Raw genomic sequence first — 20,835 nt, forward strand, 5'->3', positions numbered from 1 at the left:
GTCCATCACAGGAGTGAACAAAATCCAACTCCTGGAGGCGCAATGAAGACACCAATGAACAAACTATGGAGACCATCACAGGAGTGAAGGGAGTCCAACTTCTGGAGGCGGGGGAAGACACCAATGAACAGACTAGGGAGTCTATTCTTGTAGTGAATGAGGTCCAACTCCCGGAGGTGCGGTGAAGACACCAATGAATAGACTATGGAGTCCATCACAGGAGTGAACGAAGTCTAACTCCTGGAGGCGTGGTGAAGACACCAATGAACAGACTACGGACACCATCACAGGAGAGAACGAAGTCCAATTCCTGGAGACGCGTTGAAGACAGCAATGAATAGACTATGGAGTCCACCCAGGAGTGAACGAAGTCCAACTCCTGGAGGCGCGGTGAAGACACCAATAAATAGACTATGGAGTCCACCACAGGAGTGAAAGAAGTGCAACTCCTGGAGGCGCGGTGGAGACACCAATGAACAGACTAGGGAGTCCATCACATGAGGGAACGAAGTTCAACTCCTGGAGGCGAGGTGAAGACACCAATGGATAGACTATGGAGTCCACCCAGGAGTGAACGAAGTCCAATTCCTGGAGGCGCAGTGGACACACCAGTGAACCGACTATGGAGTCTCTCACAGGAGGGAACGAAGTCAAACTCCTGGAGATGCAGTGAAGCCACCAATGAATAGACTATGGAGTCCATCACAGGAGTGAAAGAAGTCCAACTCCTGGAGGCACGGTGAAGCCACCAATGAATAGACTATGGAGTCCACTCAGGATTGAATGAAGTCCATCTCCTGGAGGCACGGTGGGGATACCAATGAACAGACTATGGAGTCCACCCAGGATTGAACGAAGTCCATCTCCTGGAGGCGCGGTGGGGACACGAATGAACAGACTATGGAGCCCACCCAGGAGTGAACAAAGTCCAACTGCTGGAAGCGCGGTGAAGACACCCATAATAGACTATGGAGTCCATCACAGCAATGAACAAAGTCCAACTCCTGGAGGCGCGGTGAAGACACCAATGAACAGACTAGGGAGTCCATCACCGGAGTGAACGAAGTCCAACTCCAGGGTGGACGGTGAAGACACCAATAAATAGACAATGGAGTCCACCCAGGAGTGAACGAAGTCCAATTCCTGTAGGCGCAGTAAAGGCACCAATGAACCGAATATAGAGTCCATCACAGGAGCGAATGAAGTCCAACTCCTGGAGGTGCGGTGAAGCCACCAATGAATAGATTATGGAGTCCATCACAGGAGTGAAAGAAGCCCAACTCCTGGAGGCGCGGTGAAGCCACCATTGAATAGACTATGGAGTCCACCCAGGAGTGAACGAAGTCCATATCCTGGAGGTGCAGTGGAGACACCAATTAATAGACTAGGGAGTCCACCCAGGAGGGAACGAAGTCCAACCACTGGAGGCATGGTGAAGACACCAATGAACAGACTACGGAGTCCATCACAGTAGTGAACGAAGTCCAACTCCTGGAGGCACGGTGAAGACACCAATGAACAGACTATGGAGTCCATCATAGGAGTGAACGAAGTCCAACTCGTGGAGGTGCGGTGAAGACACCAATGAATAGACTATGGAGTCCATCACAGGAGTGGACGAAGTCCAACTCCTGGAGGGGCGGGGAAGACACCAATGAACAGACTATGGAGTCCATCACAGGAGTGAACGAAGTCCAACTCCTGGAGGCGCTGTGAAGACACCAATTATTAGACAATGGAGTCCACCCAGGAGTGAACGAAGTCCAACTCCTGGAGGCGCGGTAAATCCATCAATGAATAGACTATGGAGTCCACCCAGGAGTGAACAGAGTCCAACTCCTGGAGGCGCGGTGAAGATACCAATTAATAGACTATGGAGTCCATCACAGGAGTGAAAGAAGTCCAGCTTCTGGAGCTGCGGTGAAGCCACCTATGAATAGACTATGTAGTCCAACCAGGAGTGAACGAAGTCCATCTCCTGGAGGTGTGGTGAAGACACCAATGAATAGACTATGGAGTCCATCACAGGAGTGAACAAAATCCAACTCCTGGAGGTGCGATGAAGACACCAATGAACAAACTATGGAGACCATCACAGGAGTGAATGGAGTCCAACTTCTGGAGGCGGGGGAAGACACCAATGAACAGACTAGGGAGTCTATTCTTGTAGTGAATGAAGTCCAACTCCCGGAGGTGTGGTGAAGACACCAATGAATAGACTATGGAGTCCATCACAGGAGTGAACGAAGTCCAACTCCTGGAGGCGCGGTGAAGACACCAATGAACAGACTACGGAGACCATCACAGGAGTAAACGAAGTCCAACTCCTGAAGACGCGTTGAAGACAGCAATGAATAGACTATGGAGTCCACCCAGGAGTGAACGAGGTCCAACTCCTGGAGGTGCGGTGAAGACACCAATAAATAGAGAATCGAGTCCACCACAGGAGTGAAAGAAGTGCAACTCCTGGAGGCGCAGTGGAGACACCAATGAACAGACTAGGGAGTCCATCACATGAGGCAACGAAGTTCAACTCCTGGAGGCACAATGAAGCCACCATTAAATATACTATCGAGTCCATTAAAGAGTGAACGAAGTCCAACTCCTGGAGGCGGGGTGAAGACACCATTGAATAGACTATGGAGTCCATTACAGGAGTGAATGAACTCCAACTCGTGGAGGCGTGTTGAAGCCACCAATGAATAGACTATGGAGTTCACCCGGGAATGAACAAAGTCCAACTCTTGGAGGCGTGGTGGAGACACCAATGAATAGACTATGAAGTCCATCATAGGAGTGGACGAAGTCCAACTCCTGGAAGCACGGTGAAGACACCAATGAATAGACTATGGAGCTCACCCGGGAGTGAACGAAGTCCAACTCTTGGAGGCGTGGTGGAGACACCAATGAATAGACTATGAAGTCCATCCTAGGAGTCAACGAAGTCCAGCTCCTGGAGGTGCAGTGGAGACACCAATGAACAGACGATGGAGTCCACCCAGGAGTGAACGAAGTACAACTCCTGGAGGCGTGGTGAAGCCACCAATGAACAGACTATGGAGTCCACCCAGGAGTGAACAAAGTCGAACTCCTGGAAGCGCGGTGGAGACACCAATGAACAGACTATGGAGTCCATCATAGAAGTGAACGAAGTCCAACTCCTGGAGGCGAGGTGAAGATACCAATGGATAGACTATGGAGTCCACCCAGGATTGAACGAAGTCCATCTCCTGGAGGCGCGGTGGAGACACCAATGAACAGACTATGGAGTCCACCCAGGAGTGAACGAAGTCCAACTCCTGGAGGCGCAGTGGAGACACCAAGGAACAGAAGATGGAGTCCACCCAGGAGTGAACAAAGTCCAACTCCTGGAAGCGTGGTGAAGACACCAATTAATAGACAATGGAGTCCATCACAGCAATGAACAAAGTCCAACTCCTGGAGGCGCGGTAAAGACACCAATCAACAGACTAGGGAGTCCATTCTAGGAGTGAACGAAGTCCAACTCCTCGAGGTGCGGGGAAGGCACTAATGAACAGACTATGGAGTCCATCACAGGAGTGAACAAAGTCCAACTCCAGGGGGGTCGGTGAAGACACCAATGAATAGACAATGGAGTCCACCCAGGAGTGAACGAAGTCCAATTCCTGGAGGCTCAGTGAAGGCACCAATGAACTGACTATGGAGTCCATCACAGGAGTGAACGAAGTCCAACTCCTGGAGGTGCGGTGAAGCCACCAATGAATAGACTATGGAGTCAATCACAGGAGTGAAAGAAGCCCAACTCCTAGAGGCGCGGTGAAGCCACCAATGAATAGACTATGGAGTCCACCCAGGAGTGAACGAAGTCCAACTCCTATAAGCGCGGGGAAGACACCAATGAACAGTCAATGGTGTCTACCCAGCAGTGAACGATGTCCAACTCCTAGAGGCACGGTGAAGACACCAATGAACAGACTATGGAGTCCACCCAGCAGTGAACGATGTCCCGCTCCAAGAGGTGCGGTGAAGACACCAATGAATAGACTATGGAGTTCACCCGGGAGTGAACGAATTCCAACTCCTGGAAGCGCGGCGAAGACACCAATGAACAGACTATGGAGTCCACCCAGCAGTGAACGATGTCCAACTCCTAGAGGCACGGTGACGACACCAATGAATAGACTATGGAGTCCATCATAGGAGTGAACGAAGTCCAACTCCTGGAGGCACAGTGAAGACACCAATGAACAGACTATGGAGTCCACCCACGAGTGAACGAAGTCCCACTCCTCAAGGCGCGGGGAAGACTCCAATGAGCAGACTATTGAGTCCACTGAGGAGTGAACGAAGTCCAACTCCTGGAATCGCGGGTAAGACACCAATGAACAGACTATGGAGTCCATCCAGGAGTGAACGAAGTACAACTCCTGGAGGCGCGTTGAAGCCACCAATGAATAGACTATGGAGTTCACCCGGGAGTGAACGAAGTCCAACTCTTGGAGGCGTGGTGGAGACACCAATGAATAGATTATGAAGTCCATCATAGGAGTGGACGAAGTCCAACTCCTGAAAGCACGGTGAAGACACCAATGAATAGACGAAGGAGTCCACCCAGGAGTGAACAAAGACCAACTCCTGGAGGCACGGTGAAGCCATCAATGAATAGACTTTGAAGTCCATCCTAGGAGTAAACAAAGTCCAACTCCTGGAGGTGCAGTGGAGACACCAATGAACAGACGATGGAGTCCACCCAGGAGTGAACGAAGTACAACTTCTGGAGGCATGGTGAAGCCACCAATGAACAGACTATGGAGTCCACCCAGGAGTGAACAAAGTCCAACTCCTGGAAGCGCGGTGGAGACACCAATGAACAGACCATGGAGTCCATCATAGAAGTGAACGAAGTCCAACTCCTGGAGGCGAGGTGAAGACACCAATGGATAGACTATGGAGTCCACCCAGGAGTGAACGAAGTCCAATTCCTGGAGGCGTGGTGGACACACCAGTGAACCGACTATGGAGTCTCTCACAGGAGGGAACGAAGTCAAATTCCTGGAGGTGCAGTGAAGCCATCAATGAATAGACTATGGAGTCCATCACAGGAGTGAAAGAAGTCCAACTCCTGGAGGCACGGTGAAGCCACCAATGAATAGACTATGAAGTCCACCCAGGATTGAACGAAGTCCATCTCCTGGAGGCGTGATGGGGACACCAATGAACAGACTATGGAGTCCACCCAGGAGTGAACGAAGTCCAACTCCTGGAGGCGCAGTGGAGACACCAAGGAACAGAAGATGGAGTCCACCCAGGAGTGAACAAAGTCCAACTCCTGGAAGCGCGGTGAAGACACCAATTAATAGACTATGGATTCCATCACAGCAATGAACAAAGTCCAACACCTGGAGGCGCAGCGAAGACACCAATGAACAGACTAGCGAGTCCATTCTAGGAGTGAACGAAGTCCAACTCCTCGAGGTGCGGGGAAGGCACTAATGAACAGACTATAGAGTCCATCACAGGAGCGAACGAAGTCCAACTCCTGGAGGTGCGGTGAAGCCACCAATGAATAGACTATGGAGTCCATCAGAGGAGTGAAAGAAGCCGAACTCCTGGAGGCGCGGTGAAGCCACCAATGAATAGACTATGGAGTCCACCCAGGAGTGAACGAAGTCCATCTCCTGGAGGCACAGTGGAGACACCAATGAATAGACTAGGGAGTCCACCCAGGTGTGAACGAAGTCCAACCACTGGAGGCGCGGTGAAGACACCAATGAACAGACTACGGAGTCCATCACAGGAGTGAACGAAGTCCAACTCCTGGAGGCACGGTGAAGACACCAATGAACAGACTATGGAGTCCATCATAGGAGTGAACGAAGTCCAACTCCTGGAGGCACAGTGAAGACACCAATGAACAGACTATAGAGTCCACCCACGAGTGAACGAAGTCCAACTCCTCAAGGCGCGGGGAAGACTCCAATGAACAGACTATCGAGTCCACTGAGGAGTGAACGAAGTCCAAATCCTGGAATCGCGGGTAAGACACCAATGAACAGACTATGGAGTCCACCCAGGAGTGAACGAAGTACAACTCCTGGAGGCGTGTTGAAGCCACCAATGAATAGACTATGGAGTTGACCCGGGAGTGAACGAAGTCCAGTTCTTGGAGGCGTGGTGGAGACACCAATGAATAGATTATGAAGTCCATCATAGGAGTGGACGAAGTCCAACTCCTGGAAGCACGGTGAAGACACCAATGAATAGACGATGGAGTCCAACCAGGAGTGAACAAAGACCAACTCCTGGAGGCACGGTGAAGCCATCAATGAATAGACTTTGAAGTCCATCCTAGGAGTCAACGAAGTCCAACTCCTGGAGGTGCAGTGGAGACACCAATGAACAGACGATGGAGTACACCCAGGAGTATACAAAGTCCAACTCCTGGAAGCGCGGTGGAGAAACCAATGAACAGACTATGGAGTCCATCATAGAAGTGAACGAAGTCCAACTCCTGGAGGCGAGGTGAAGACACCAATGGATAGACTATGGAGTCCACCCAGGAGTGAACGAAGTCCAATTCCTGGAGGCGTGGTGGACACACCAGTGAACCGACTATGGAGTCTCTCACAGGAGGGAACGAAGTCAAATTCCTGGAGGTGCAGTGAAGCCACCAATGAATAGACTATGGAGTCCATCACAGGAGTGAAAGAAGTCCAACTCCTGGAGGCACGGTGAAGCCACCAATGAATAGACTATGGAGTCCACCCAGGATTGAACGAAGTCCATCTCCTGGAGGCGTGATGGGGACACCAATGAACAGACTATGGAGTCCACCCAGGAGTGAACTAAGTCCAACTCCTGGAGGCGCAGTGGAGACACCAAGGAACAGAAGATGGAGTCCACCCAGGAGTGAACAAAGTCCAACTCCTGGAAGCGCGGTGAAGACACCAATTAATAGACTATGGATTCCATCACAACAATGAACAAAGTCCAACTCCTGGAGGCGCGGTGAAGACACCAATGAACAGACTAGCGAGTCCATTCTAGGAGTGAACGAAGTCCAACTCCTCGAGGTGCGGGGAAGGCACTAATGAACAGACTATAGAGTCCATCACAGGAGCGAACGAAGTCCAACTCCTGGAGGTGCGGTGAAGCCACCAATGAATAGACTATGGAGTCCATCAGAGGAGTGAAAGAAGCCGAACTCCTGGAGGCGCGGTGAAGCCACCAATGAATAGACTATGGAGTCCACCCAGGAGTGAACAAAGTCCATCTCCTGGAGGCGCAGTGGAGACACCAATGAATAGACTAGGGAGTCCACCCAGTTGTGAACGAAGTCCAACCACTGGAGGCGCGGTGAAGACACCAATGAACAGACTATGGAGTCCATCCAGGAGTGAACGAAGTACAACTCCTGGAGGCGCGTTGAAGCCACCAATGAATAGACTAAGGAGTTCACCCGGGAGTGAACGAAGTCCAACTCTTGGAGGCGTGGTGGAGACACCAATGAATAGATTATGAAGTCCATCATAGGAGTGGACGAAGTCCAACTCCTGGAAGTACAGTGAAGACACCAATGAATAGACGATGGAGTCCAACCAGGAGTGAACAAAGACCAACTCCTGGAGGCACGGTGAAGCCATCAATGAATAGACTTTGAAGTCCATCCTAGGAGTCAACGAAGTCCAACTCCTGGAGGTGCAGTGGAGACACCAATGAACAGACGATGGAGTACACCCAGGAGTGACCGAAGTACAACTCCTGGAGGCGTGGTGAAGCCACCAATGAACAGACTATGGAGTCTACCCAGGAGTATACAAAGTCCAACTCCTGGAAGCGCGGTGGAGAAACCAATGAACAGACTATGGAGTCCATCATAGAAGTGAACGAAGTCCAACTCCTGGAGGCGAGGTGAAGACACCAATGGATAGACTATGGAGTCCACCCAGGAGTGAACGAAGTCCAATTCCTGGAGGCGTGGTGGACACACCAGTGAACCGACTATGGAGTCTCTCACAGGAGGGAACGAAGTCAAATTCCTGGAGGTGCAGTGAAGCCACCAATGAATAGACTATGGAGTCCATCACAGGAGTGAAAGAAGTCCAACTCCTGGAGGCACGGTGAAGCCACCAATGAATAGACTATGGAGTCCACCCAGGATTGAACGAAGTCCATCTCCTGGAGGCGTGATGGGGACACCAATGAACAGACTATGGAGTCCACCCAGGAGTGAACGAAGTACAACTCCTGGAGGCGTGGTGAAGCCACCAATGAACAGACTATGGAGTCCACCCAGGAGTATACAAAGTCCAACTCCTGGAAGCGCGGTGGAGAAACCAATGAACAGACTATGGAGTCCATCATAGAAGTGAACGAAGTCCAACTCCTGGAGGCGAGGTGAAGACACCAATGGATAGACTATGGAGTCCACCCAGGAGTGAACGAAGTCCAATTCCTGGAGGCGTGGTGGACACACCAGTGAACCGACTATGGAGTCTCTCACAGGAGGGAACGAAGTCAAATTCCTGGAGGTGCAGTGAAGCCACCAATGAATAGACTATGGAGTCCATCACAGGAGTGAAAGAAGTCCAACTCCTGGAGGCGCAGTGGAGACACCAAGGAACAGAAGATGGAGTCCACCCAGGAGTGAACAAAGTCCAACTCCTGGAAGCGTGGTGAAGACACCAATTAATAGACTATGGATTCCATCACAGCAATGAACAAAGTCCAACTCCTGGAGGCGCGGTGAAGACACCAATGAACAGACTAGCGAGTCCATTCTAGGAGTGAACGAAGTGCAACACCTCGAGGTGCGGGGAAGGCACTAATGAACAGACTATAGAGTCCATCACAGGAGCGAACGAAGTCCAACTCCTGGAGGTGCGGTGAAGCCACCAATGAATAGACTATGGAGTCCATCAGAGGAGTGAAAGAAGCCGAACTCCTGGAGGCGCGGTGAAGCCACCAATGAATAGACTATGGAGTCCACCCAGGAGTGAACAAAGTCCATCTCCTGGAGGCGCAGTGGAGACACCAATGAATAGACTAGGGAGTCCACCCAGGTGTGAACGAAGTCCAACCACTGGAGGCGCGGTGAAGACACCAATGAACAGACTACGGAGTCCATCACAGGAGTGAACGAAGTCCAACTCCTGGAGGTGCGGTGAAGACACCAATGACTAGACTATGGAGTCCATCACAGGAGTGGACGAAGTCCAACTCCTGGAGGGGCGGTGAAGATACCAATGAATAGACTATGGAGTCCATCATAGGAGTGAACGAAGTCCAACTCCTGGAGGTGCGGTGAAGACACCAATGACTAGACTATGGAGTCCATCACAGGAGTAGACGAAGTCCAACTCCTGGAGGGGCGGTGAAGATACCAATGAATAGACTATGGAGTCCATCACAGGAGTGAAAGAAACCCAACTTCTGGAGGCGCAGTGAAGCCACCAATGAATAGACCATGTAGTCCAACCAGGAGTGAACGAAGTCTATCTCCTGGAGGCGCGGTGAAGACACCAATGAATAGACTATTGAGTCCATCACAGGAGTAAACAAAATCCAACTCCTGTAGGCGCAATGAAGACACCAATGAACAAACTATGGAGACCATCACAGGAGTGAACGGAGTCCAACTTCTGGAGGCGGGGGAAGACACCAATGAACAGACTAGGGAGTCTATTCTTGTAGTGAATGAGGTCCAACTCCCGGAGGTGCGGTGAAGACACCAATGAATAAACTATGGAGTCCATCACAGGAGTGAACGAAGTCCAACTCCTGGAGGCGCGGTGAAGACACCAATGAACAGACTACGGAGACCATCACAGGAGTGAACGAAGTCCAACTCCTGGAGACGCGTTGAAGACAGCAATGAATAGACTATGGAGTCCACCCAGGAGTGAACGAAGTCCAACTCCTGGAGGCGCGGTGAAGACACCAATAAATAGACTAGGTAGTCCAACCAGGAGTGAACGAAGTCTATCTCCTGGAGGCGCGGTGAAGACACCAATGAATAGACTATGGAGTCCATCACAGGAGTGAACAAAATCCAACTCCTGGAGGCGCAATGAAGACACCAATGAACAAACTATGGAGAACATCACAGGAGTGAACGGAGTCCAACTTCTGGAGGCGCGGTGAAGCCACCAATGAATAGACTATGTAGTCCAACCAGGAGTGAACAAAGTCTATCTCCTGGAGGCGCGGTGAAGACACCAATGAATAGACTATGGAGTCCATCACAGGAGTGAACAAAATCCAACTCCTGGAGGCGCAATGAAGACACCAATGAACAAACTATGGAGACCATCACAGGAGTGAACGGAGTCCAACTTCTGGAGGCGGGGGAAGACACCAATGGATAGACTATGTAGTCCACCCAGGAGTGAACGAAGTCCAATTCCTGGAGGCGTGGTGGACACACCAGTGAACCGACTATGGATTCTCTCACAGGAGGGAACGAAGTCAAATTCCTGGAGGTGCAGTGAAGCCACCAATGAATAGACTATGGAGTCCACCCAGGATTGAACGAAGTCCATCTCCTGGAGGCGTGATGGGGACACCAATGAACAGACTATGGAGTCCACCCAGGAGTGAACGAAGTCCAACTCCTGGAGGCGCAGTGGAGACACCAAGGAACAGAAGATGGAGTCCACCCAGGAGTGAACAAAGTCCAACTCCTGGAAGCGCGGTGAAGACACCAATTAATAGACTATGGATTCCATCACAGCAATGAACAAAGTCCAACTCCTGGAGGCGCGGTGAAGACACCAATGAACAGACTAGCGAGTCCATTCTAGGAGTGAACGAAGTCCAACTCCTCGAGGTGCGGGGAAGGCACTAATGAACAGACTATAGAGTCCATCACAGGAGCGAACGAAGTCCAACTCCTGGAGGTGCGGTGAAGCCACCAATGAATAGACTGTGGAGTCCATCAGAGGAGTGAAAGAAGCCGAACTCCTGGAGGAGCGGTGAAGCCACCAATGAATAGACTATGGAGTCCACCCAGGAGTGAACGAAGTCCATCTCCTGGAGGCGCAGTGGAGACACCAATGAATAGACTAGGGAGGCCACCCAGGTGTGAACGAAGTCCAATCACTGGAGGTGCGGTGAAGACACCAATGAACAGACTACGGAGTCTATCACAGGAGTGAACGAAGTCCAACTCCTGGAGGCACGGTGAAGACACCAATGAACAGACTATGGAGTCCATCATAGAAGTGAACGAAGTCCAACTCCTGGAGGTGCGGTGAAGACATGAATGACTAGACTATGGAGTCCATCACAGGAGTGGACGAAGTCCAACTCCTGGAGGGGCGGTGAAGATACCAATGAATAGACTATGGAGTCCATCACAGGAGTGAAAGAAGTCCAACTTCTGGAGGCGCGGTGAAGCCACCAATGAATAGACTATGTTGTCCAACCAGGAGTGAACGAAGTCTATCTCCTGGAGGCGCGGTGAAGACACCAATGAATAGACTATGTAGTCCATCACAGGAGTGAACAAAATCCAACTCCTGGAGGCGCAATGAAGACACCAATGAACAAACTATGGAGACCATCACAGGAGTGAAGGGAGTCCAACTTCTGGAGGCGGGGGAAGACACCAATGAACAGACTAGGGAGTCTATTCTTGTAGTGAATGAGGTCCAACTCCCGGAGGTGCGGTGAAGACACCAATGAATAGACTATGGAGTCCATCACAGGAGTGAACGAAGTCTAACTCCTGGAGGCGTGGTGAAGACACCAATGAACAGACTACGGACACCATCACAGGAGAGAACGAAGTCCAATTCCTGGAGACGCGTTGAAGACAGCAATGAATTTACTATGGAGTCCACCCAGGAGTGAACGAAGTCCAACTCCTGGAGGCGCGGTGAAGACACCAATAAATAGACTATGGAGTCCACCACAGGAGTGAAAGAAGTGCAACTCCTGGAGGCGCGGTGGAGACACCAATGAACAGACTAGGGAGTCCATCACATGAGGGAACGAAGTTCAACTCCTGGAGGCGAGGTGAAGACACCAATGGATAGACTATGGAGTCCACCCAGGAGTGAACGAAGTCCAATTCCTGGAGGCGCAGGAGACACACCAGTGAACCGACTATGGAGTCTCTCACAGGAGGGAACGAAGTCAAACTCCTGGAGATGCAGTGAAGCCACCAATGAATAGACTATGGAGTCCATCACAGGAGTGAAAGAAGTCCAACTCCTGGAGGCACGGTGAAGCCACCAATGAATAGACTATGGAGTCCACTCAGGATTGAATGAAGTCCATCTCCTGGAGGCACGGTGGGGATACCAATGAACAGACTATGGAGTCCACCCAGGATTGAACGAAGTCCATCTCCTGGAGGCGCGGTGGGGACACGAATGAACAGACTATGGAGCCCACCCAGGAGTGAACAAAGTCCAACTGCTGGAAGCGCGGTGAAGACACCCATAATACACTATGGAGTCCATCACAGCAATGAACAAAGTCCAACTCCTGGAGGCGCGGTGAAGACACCAATGAACAGACTAGGGAGTCCATCACCGGAGTGAACGAAGTCCAACTCCAGGGCGGACGGTGAAGACACCAATAAATAGACAATGGAGTCCACCCAGGAGTGAACGAAGTCCAATTCCTGTAGGCGCAGTAAAGGCACCAATGAACCGAATATAGAGTCCATCACAGGAGCGAATGAAGTCCAACTCCTGGAGGTGCGGTGAAGCCACCAATGAATAGATTATGGAGTCCATCACAGGAGTGAAAGAAGCCCAACTCCTGGAGGCGCGGTGAAGCCACCATTGAATAGACTATGGAGTCCACCCAGGAGTGAACGAAGTCCATATCCTGGAGGTGCAGTGGAGACAACAATTAATAGACTAGGGAGTCCACCCAGGAGGGAACGAAGTCCAACCACTGGAGGCACGGTGAAGACACCAATGAACAGACTACGGAGTCCATCATAGTAGTGAACGAAGTCCAACTCCTGGAGGCACGGTGAAGACACCAATGAAAAGACTATGGAGTCCATCATAGGAGTGAACGAAGTCCAACTCGTGGAGGTGCGGTGAAGACACCAATGAATAGACTATGGAGTCCATCACAGGAGTGGACGAAGTCCAACTCCTGGAGGGGCGGGGAAGACACCAATGAACAGACTATGGAGTCCATCACAGGAGTGAACGAAGTCCAACTCCTGGAGGCGCTGTGAAGACACCAATTATTAGACAATGGAGTCCACCCAGGAGTGAACGAAGTCCAACTCCTGGAGGCGCGGTAAATCCATCAATGAATAGACTATGGAGTCCACCCAGGAGTGAACAGAGTCCAACTCCTAGAGGCACGTTGAAGATACCAATTAATAGACTATGGAGTCCATCACAGGAGTGAAAGAAGTCCAGCTTCTGGAGCTGCGGTGAAGCCACCTATGAATAGACTATGTAGTCCAACCAGGAGTGAACGAAGTCCATCTCCTGGAGGTGTGGTGAAGACACCAATGAATAGACTATGGAGTCCATCACAGGAGTGAACAAAATCCAACTCCTGGAGGTGCGATGAAGACACCAATGAACAAACTATGGAGACCATCACAGGAGTGAATGGAGTCCAACTTCTGGAGGCGGGGGAAGACACCAATGAACAGACTAGGGAGTCTATTCTTGTAGTGAATGAAGTCCAACTCCCGGAGGTGTGGTGAAGACACCAATGAATAGACTATGGAGTCCATCACAGGAGTGAACGAAGTCCAACTCCTGGAGGCGCGGTGAAGACACCAATGAACAGACTACGGAGACCATCACAGGAGTAAACGAAGTCCAACTCCTGAAGACGCGTTGAAGACAGCAATGAATAGACTATGGAGTCCACCCAGGAGTGAACGAAGTCCAACTCCTGGAGGCGCGGTGAAGACACCAATAAATAGACTATCGAGTCCACCACAGGAGTGAAAGAAGTGCAACTCCTGGAGGCGCAGTGGAGACACCAATGAACAGACTAGGGAGTCCATCACATGAGGCAACGAAGTTCAACTCCTGGAGGCACAATGAAGCCACCATTAAATATACTATCGAGTCCATTAAAGAGTGAACGAAGTCCAACTCCTGGAGGCGGGGTGAAGACACCATTGAATAGACTATGGAGTCCATTACAGGAGTGAATGAACTCCAACTCGTGGAGGCGCGGTGAAGACACCAATGAATAGACTATGGAGTCAATCCTAGGAGTCAACGAAGTCCAACTCCTGGAGGCGCGGTGAAGACACCAATGAACAGACTATGGAGTCCACCCAGGAGTGAATGAAGTCCATCTCCTGGAGGCGCGGTGGAGACACCAATGAACAGACTATGGAGTCTATCATAGGAGTGAACGAAGTCCAACTCCTGGAGGAGCGGTGAAGACACGAATGAATAGACTATGAAACCATCGCAGGAGTGAACGGAGTCCAACTTCTGGAGGCGGGGGAAGACACCAATGAACAGACTAGAGAGTCTATTCTTGTAGTGAATGAAGTCCAACTCCCGGAGGCGCGGTGAAGACACCAATGAATAGACTATGGAGTCCATCACAGGAGTGAACGAAGTCCAACTCCTGGAGGCGCGGTGAAGACACCAATGAACAGACTACGGAGACCATCACAGGAGTGAACGAAGTCCAACTCCTGAAGACGCGTTGAAGACAGCAATGAATAGACTATGGAGTCCACCCAGGAGTGAACGAAGTTCAACTCCTGGAGGCGCGGTGAAGACACCAATAAATAGACTATGGAGTCCACCACAGGAGTGAAAGAAGTGCAACTCCTGGAGGCGCGGTGGAGACACCAATGAACAGACTAGGGAGTCCATCACATGAAGGAACGAAGTTCAACTCCTGGAGGCACAATGAAGCCACCAATGAATAGACTATGGAGTCCACCCAGGAGTGAACGTAGTCTAACTCCTGGAGGTGCAGAGAAGACACCAACCAATACACTATAGAGTCCACCCAGGAGTGAAAGAAGTCCAACTCCTGGAGGCGTGGGGAAGACACCATTGAATAGACTATAGAGTCCATTACAGGAGTGAACGAAGTCCAACTCCTGGAGGCGCGGTGAAGACACCATTAAATATACTATCGAGTCCATAAAAGAGTGAACGAAGTCCAACTCCTGGAGGCGGGGTGAAGACACCATTGAATAGACTATGGAGTCCATTACAGGAGTGAATGAAGTCCAACTCCTGGAGGCGCGGTGAAGACACCAATGAATAAACTATGGAGTCAATCCTAGGAGTCAACGAAGTCCAACTCCTGGAGGCGCGGTGAAGACACCAATGAACAGACTATGGAGTCCACCCAGGAGTGAATGAAGTCCATCTCCTGGAGGCGCGGTGGAGACACCAATGAACAGACTATGGAGTCTATCATAGGAGTGAACGAAGTCCAACTCCTGGAGGAGCGGTGAAGACACCAATGAATAGACTATGGAGACCATCGCAGGAATGAACGGAGTCCAACTTCTGGAGGCGGGGGAAGACACCAATGAACAGACTAGGGAGTCTATTCTTGTAGTGAATGAAGTCCAACTCCCGGAGGCGCGGAGAAGACACCAATGAATAGACTATGGAGTCCATCACAGGAGTGAACAAAGTCCAACTCCTGGAGGCGCGGTGAAGACACCAATGAACAGACTATGGAGACCATCACAGAAGTGAACGGAGACCAACTCCTGGAGGCGCGGTAAAGCCATCGATAAATAGACTGTGGAGTCCATCCAGGAGTGAACGAAGTCCAACTGCTGGAGGTGCATTGAAGACACCAATGAAGAGACTATGGAGTCCCTCGCAGGAGTGAAGGAAGTCCAACTCCTCGAGGGGCGGGCAAGACACCAATGAACAGACTATGGAGTCTATCACAGGAGTGAACGAAGTCCAACTCCTGGAGGCGCGGGGAAGGCACCAATGAACAGACTATGGAGTCCATCACAGAAGTGAACGAAGTCCAACTCCTGGAGGGTCGGTGAAGAAACCAATGAATAGACAATGGAGTCCACCCAGGAGTGAACGAAGTCGAACTCCCGGAGGCGCGGTGAAGGCACCAATGAACAGACTACGGAGACCATCACAGGAGTGAACGAAGTCCAACTCCTGGAGACGCGTTGAAGAAACCAATGCATAGACTATGGAGTCCCTCAGGAGTGAACGAAGTCCAACTCCTGGAGGCGCGGTGAAGACACCAATAAATAGACTATGGAGTCCACCACAGGAGTGAAAGAAGTGCAACTCCTGGAGGCGCGGTGGAGACACCAATGAACAGACTAGGGAGTCCATCACAGGAGTGAACGAATTCCAACTCCTGGAGGCCTAATGAAGCCACCAATGAATAGACTATGGAGTCCACCCAGGAGTGAATGAAGGCCAACTCCTGGAGGCGCAGTGAAGAAACCAATGAATAGACTATGGAGTCCATCACAGGAGTGAACAAAGTCCAACTCCTGGAGGCGTGATGAAGACACCAATGAATAGACTATGGAGACCATCACAGGAGTGAACGGAGTCCAACTTCTGGAGGCGGGGGAAGACACCAATGAACAGACTAGGGAGTCTATTCTAGTAGTGAATGAAGTCCAACTCCCGGAGGCGCGATGAAGACACCAATGAATAGACTATGGAGTCCATCACAGGAGTGAACGAAGTCCAACTCCTGGAGGCACGGTGAAGACACCAATGAACAGACTACGGAGTCCATCGCAGGAGTGAAGGAAGTCCAACTCCTCGAGGCGAGGGGAAGACACCAATGAACAGACTATGGAGTCCATCACAGGAGTGAACGAAATCCAACTCCTCGAGGGGCGGGGAAGACTCCAATTAACAGACTATGGAGTCCATCACAGGAGTGAACGAAGTCCAACTCCTGGATGCGCAGTGAAGACACCAATCGATACACTATAGAGTCCACCCAGGAGTGAAAGAAGTCTAACTCCTGTAGGCGCAGTGAAGACACCAATGAATAGACTATGAAGTCTATCATAGGAGTGAACGAAGTCCAACTCCTGGAGGAGCGGTGAAGACACCAATGAATAGACTATGAAACCATCGCAGGAGTGAACGGAGTCCAACTTCTGGAGGTGGGGGAAGACACCAATGAACAGACTAGGGAGTCTATTCTTGTAGTGAATGAAGTCCAACTCCCGGAGGTGCGGTGAAGACACCAATGAATAGACTATGGAGTCCATCACAGGAGTGAACGAAGTCCAACTCCTGGAGGCGCGGTGAAGACACCAATGAACAGACTACGGAGACCATCACAGGAGTGAACGAAGTCCAACTCCTGAAGACGCGTTGAAGACAGCAATGAATAGACTATGGAGTCCACCCAGGAGTGAACGAAGTTCAACTCCTGGAGGCGCGGTGAAGACACCAATAAATAGACTATGGAGTCCACCACAGGAGTGAAAGAAGTGCAACTCCTGGAGGCGCGGTGGAGACACCAATGAACAGACTAGGGAGTCCATCACATGAAGGAACGAAGTTCAACTCCTGGAGGCACAATGAAGCCACCAATGAATAGACTATGGAGTCCACCCAGGAATGAACGTAGTCTAACTCCTGGAGGTGCAGTGAAGACACCAACCAATACACCATAGAGTCCACCCAGGAGTGAAAGAAGTCCAACTCCTGGAGGCGTGGGGAAGACACCATTGAATAGACTATAGAGTCCATTACAGGAGTGAACGAAGTCCAACTCCTGGAGGCGCGGTGAAGACACCATTAAATATACTATCGAGTCCATTAAAGAGTGAACGAAGTCCAACTCCTGGAGGCAGGGTGAAGACACCATTGAATAGACTATGGAGTCCATTACAGGAGTGAATGAAGTCCAACTCCTGGAGGCGCGGTGAAGACACCAATGAATAAACTATGGAGTCAATCCTAGGAGTCAACGAAGTCCAACTCCTGGAGGCGCGGTGAAGACACCAATGAACAGACTATGGAGTCCACCCAGGAGTGAATGAAGTCCATCTCCTGGAGGCGCGGTGGAGACACCAATGAACAGACTATGGAGTCTATCATAGGAGTGAACAAAGTCCAACTCCTGGAGGAGCGGTGAAGACACCAATGAATAGACTATGGAGACCATCGCAGGAGTGAACGGAGTCCAACTTCTGGAGGCGGGGGAAGACACCAATGAACAGACTAGGGAGTCTATTCTTGTAGTGAATGAAGTCCAACTCCCGGAGGCGCGGTGAAGACACAAATGAATAGACTATGGAGTCCATCACAGGAGTGAACGAAGTCCAACTCCTGGAGGCGCGGTGAAGACACCAATGAACAGACTATGGAGACCATCACAGAAGTGAAAGGAGACCAACTCCTGGAGGCGCGGTAAAGCCATCGATAAATAGACTGTGGAGTCCATCCAGGAGTGAACGAAGTCCAACTGCTGGAGGTGCATTGAAGACACCAATGAAGAGACTATGGAGTCCCTCGCAGGAGTGAAGGAAGTCCAACTCCTCGAGGCGCGGGCAAGACACCAATGAACAGACTATGGAGTCTATCACAGGAGTGAACGAAGTCCAACTCCTGGAGGCGCGGGGAAGGCACCAATGAACAGACTATGGAGTCCATCACAGAAGTGAACGAAGTCCAACTCCTGGAGGGTCGGTGAAGACACCAATGAATAGACAATGGAGTCCACCCAGGAGTGAACGAAGTCGAACTCCCGGAGGCGCTGTGAAGGCACCAATGAACAGACTACGGAGACCATCACAGGAGTGAACGAAGTCTAACTCCTGGAGACGCGTTGAAGAAACCAATGAATAGACTATGGAGTCCCTCAGGAGTGAACGAAGTCCAACTCCTTGAGGCGCGGTGAAGACACCAATAAATAGACTATGGAGTCCACCACAGGAGTGAAAGAAGTGCAACTCCTGGAGGCGCAGTGGAGACACCAATGAACAGACTAGGGAGTCCATCACAGGAGTGAACGAAGTCCAACTCCTGGAGGCCTAATGAAGCCACCAATGAATAGACTATGGAGTCCACCCAGGAGTGAATGAAGTCCAACTCCTGGAGGCGCAGTGAAGACACCAATGAATAGACTATGGAGTCCATCACAGGAATGAACAAAGTCGAACTCCTGGAGGCGCGATGAAGACACCAATGAATAGACTATGGAGACCATCACAGGAGTGAACGGAGTCCAACTTCTGGAGGCGGGGGAAGACACCAATGAACAGACTAGGGAGTCTATTCTAGTAGTGAATGAAGTCCAACTCCCGGAGGCGCGGTGAAGACACCAATGAATAGACTACGGAGTCCATCGCAGGAGTGAAGGAAGTCCAACTCCTCGAGGCGAGGGGAAGACACCAATGAACAGACTATGGAGTCCATCACAGGAGTGAACGAAATCCAACTCCTCGAGGGGCGGGGAAGACTCCAATTAACAGACTATGGAGTCCATCACAGGAGTGAACGAAGTCCAACTCCTGGATGCGCAGTGAAGACACCAATCGATACACTATAGAGTCCACCCAGGAGTGAAAGAAGTCTAACTCCTGTAGGCTTGGTGAAGACACCATTGAATAGACTATGGAGTCGATTACAGGAGTGAACGAAGTCCAACTCCTGGAGGCACGGTGAAGACACCATTAAATATACTATTGAGTCCATTAAAGAGTGAACGAAGTCCAACTCCTGGAGGCGGGGTGAAAACACCATTGAATAGACTATGGAGTCCATTACAGGAGTGAATGAAGTCCAACTCCTGGAGGCACGGTGAAGACACCAATGAATAGACTATGGAGTCCATCCTAGGAGTGAATGAAGTCCAACTCCTGGAGGCGCGGTGAAGACACCAATGAACAGACTATGGAGTCCACCCAGGAGTGAATGAAGTCCATCTCCTGGAGGCGCGGTGGAGACACCAATGAACAGACTATGGAGTCTAAAATAGGAGTGAACGAAGTCCAACTCCTGGAGGAGCGGTGAAGACACCAATGAATAGACTATGGAGTCCACCCAGGAGTGAACGAAGTCCAACTCCTGGAGGTGCGGTGGACACACTAAGGAACAGAAGATGGAGTCCATCCAGGAGTTAATGAAGTCCAACTCCTGGAGGCGTAGTGAAGACACCAATGAATAGACTATGGAGTCCATCACAGGAGTGAACAAAGTCCAACTCCTGGAGGCACGATGAAGACACCAATGAACAGACTATGGAGACCATCACAGGAGTGAACGGAGTCCAGCTTCTGGAGGCGGGGTAAGAAAGAAATGAACAGACTAGGGAGTCTATTCTAGTAGTGAATGAAGTCCAACACCCGGAGGAGCCGCGAAGACAGCAATGAATAGACTATGAAGTCCATCACAGGAGTGAACGATGTTCAACTCCTGGAGGTGCGGTGAAGACACCAATGAACAGACTACGGAGTCTTTCGCAGGAGTGAAGGAAGTCCAACTCTTCGAGGCGCGGGGAAGACACCAATGAACAGACTATGGAGTCCATCACAGGTGTAAACGAAATCCAACTCCTCGAGGGGGGGGGGGGAGACACCAATGAACAGACTATGGAGTCCATCACAAGAGTGAAGGAAGTCCAACTCCTGGAGGCACGGTGAAGACACCAATGAATAGACAATGGAGTCCACCCAGGAGTGAACGGAGTCCAACTCCTGGAGGCACAGTGAAGGCACCAATTAACAGACTATGGAGTCCACCCAGGAGTGAATGAAGTCCATTTCCTGGAGGCGCGGTGGAGACACCAATGAACAGACTATGGAGTCTATCATAGGAGTGAACGAAGTCCAACTCCTGGAGGCGCGATGAAGACACCAATGAATAGACTATGGAGTCCACCCAGGAGTGAACGAAGTCTGTCTCCTGGAGG

The sequence above is a fragment of the Triturus cristatus genome, chromosome 11, assembly GCF_964204655.1.
Source record: "Triturus cristatus chromosome 11, aTriCri1.1, whole genome shotgun sequence".
NCBI lineage: Eukaryota > Metazoa > Chordata > Amphibia > Caudata > Salamandridae > Triturus > Triturus cristatus.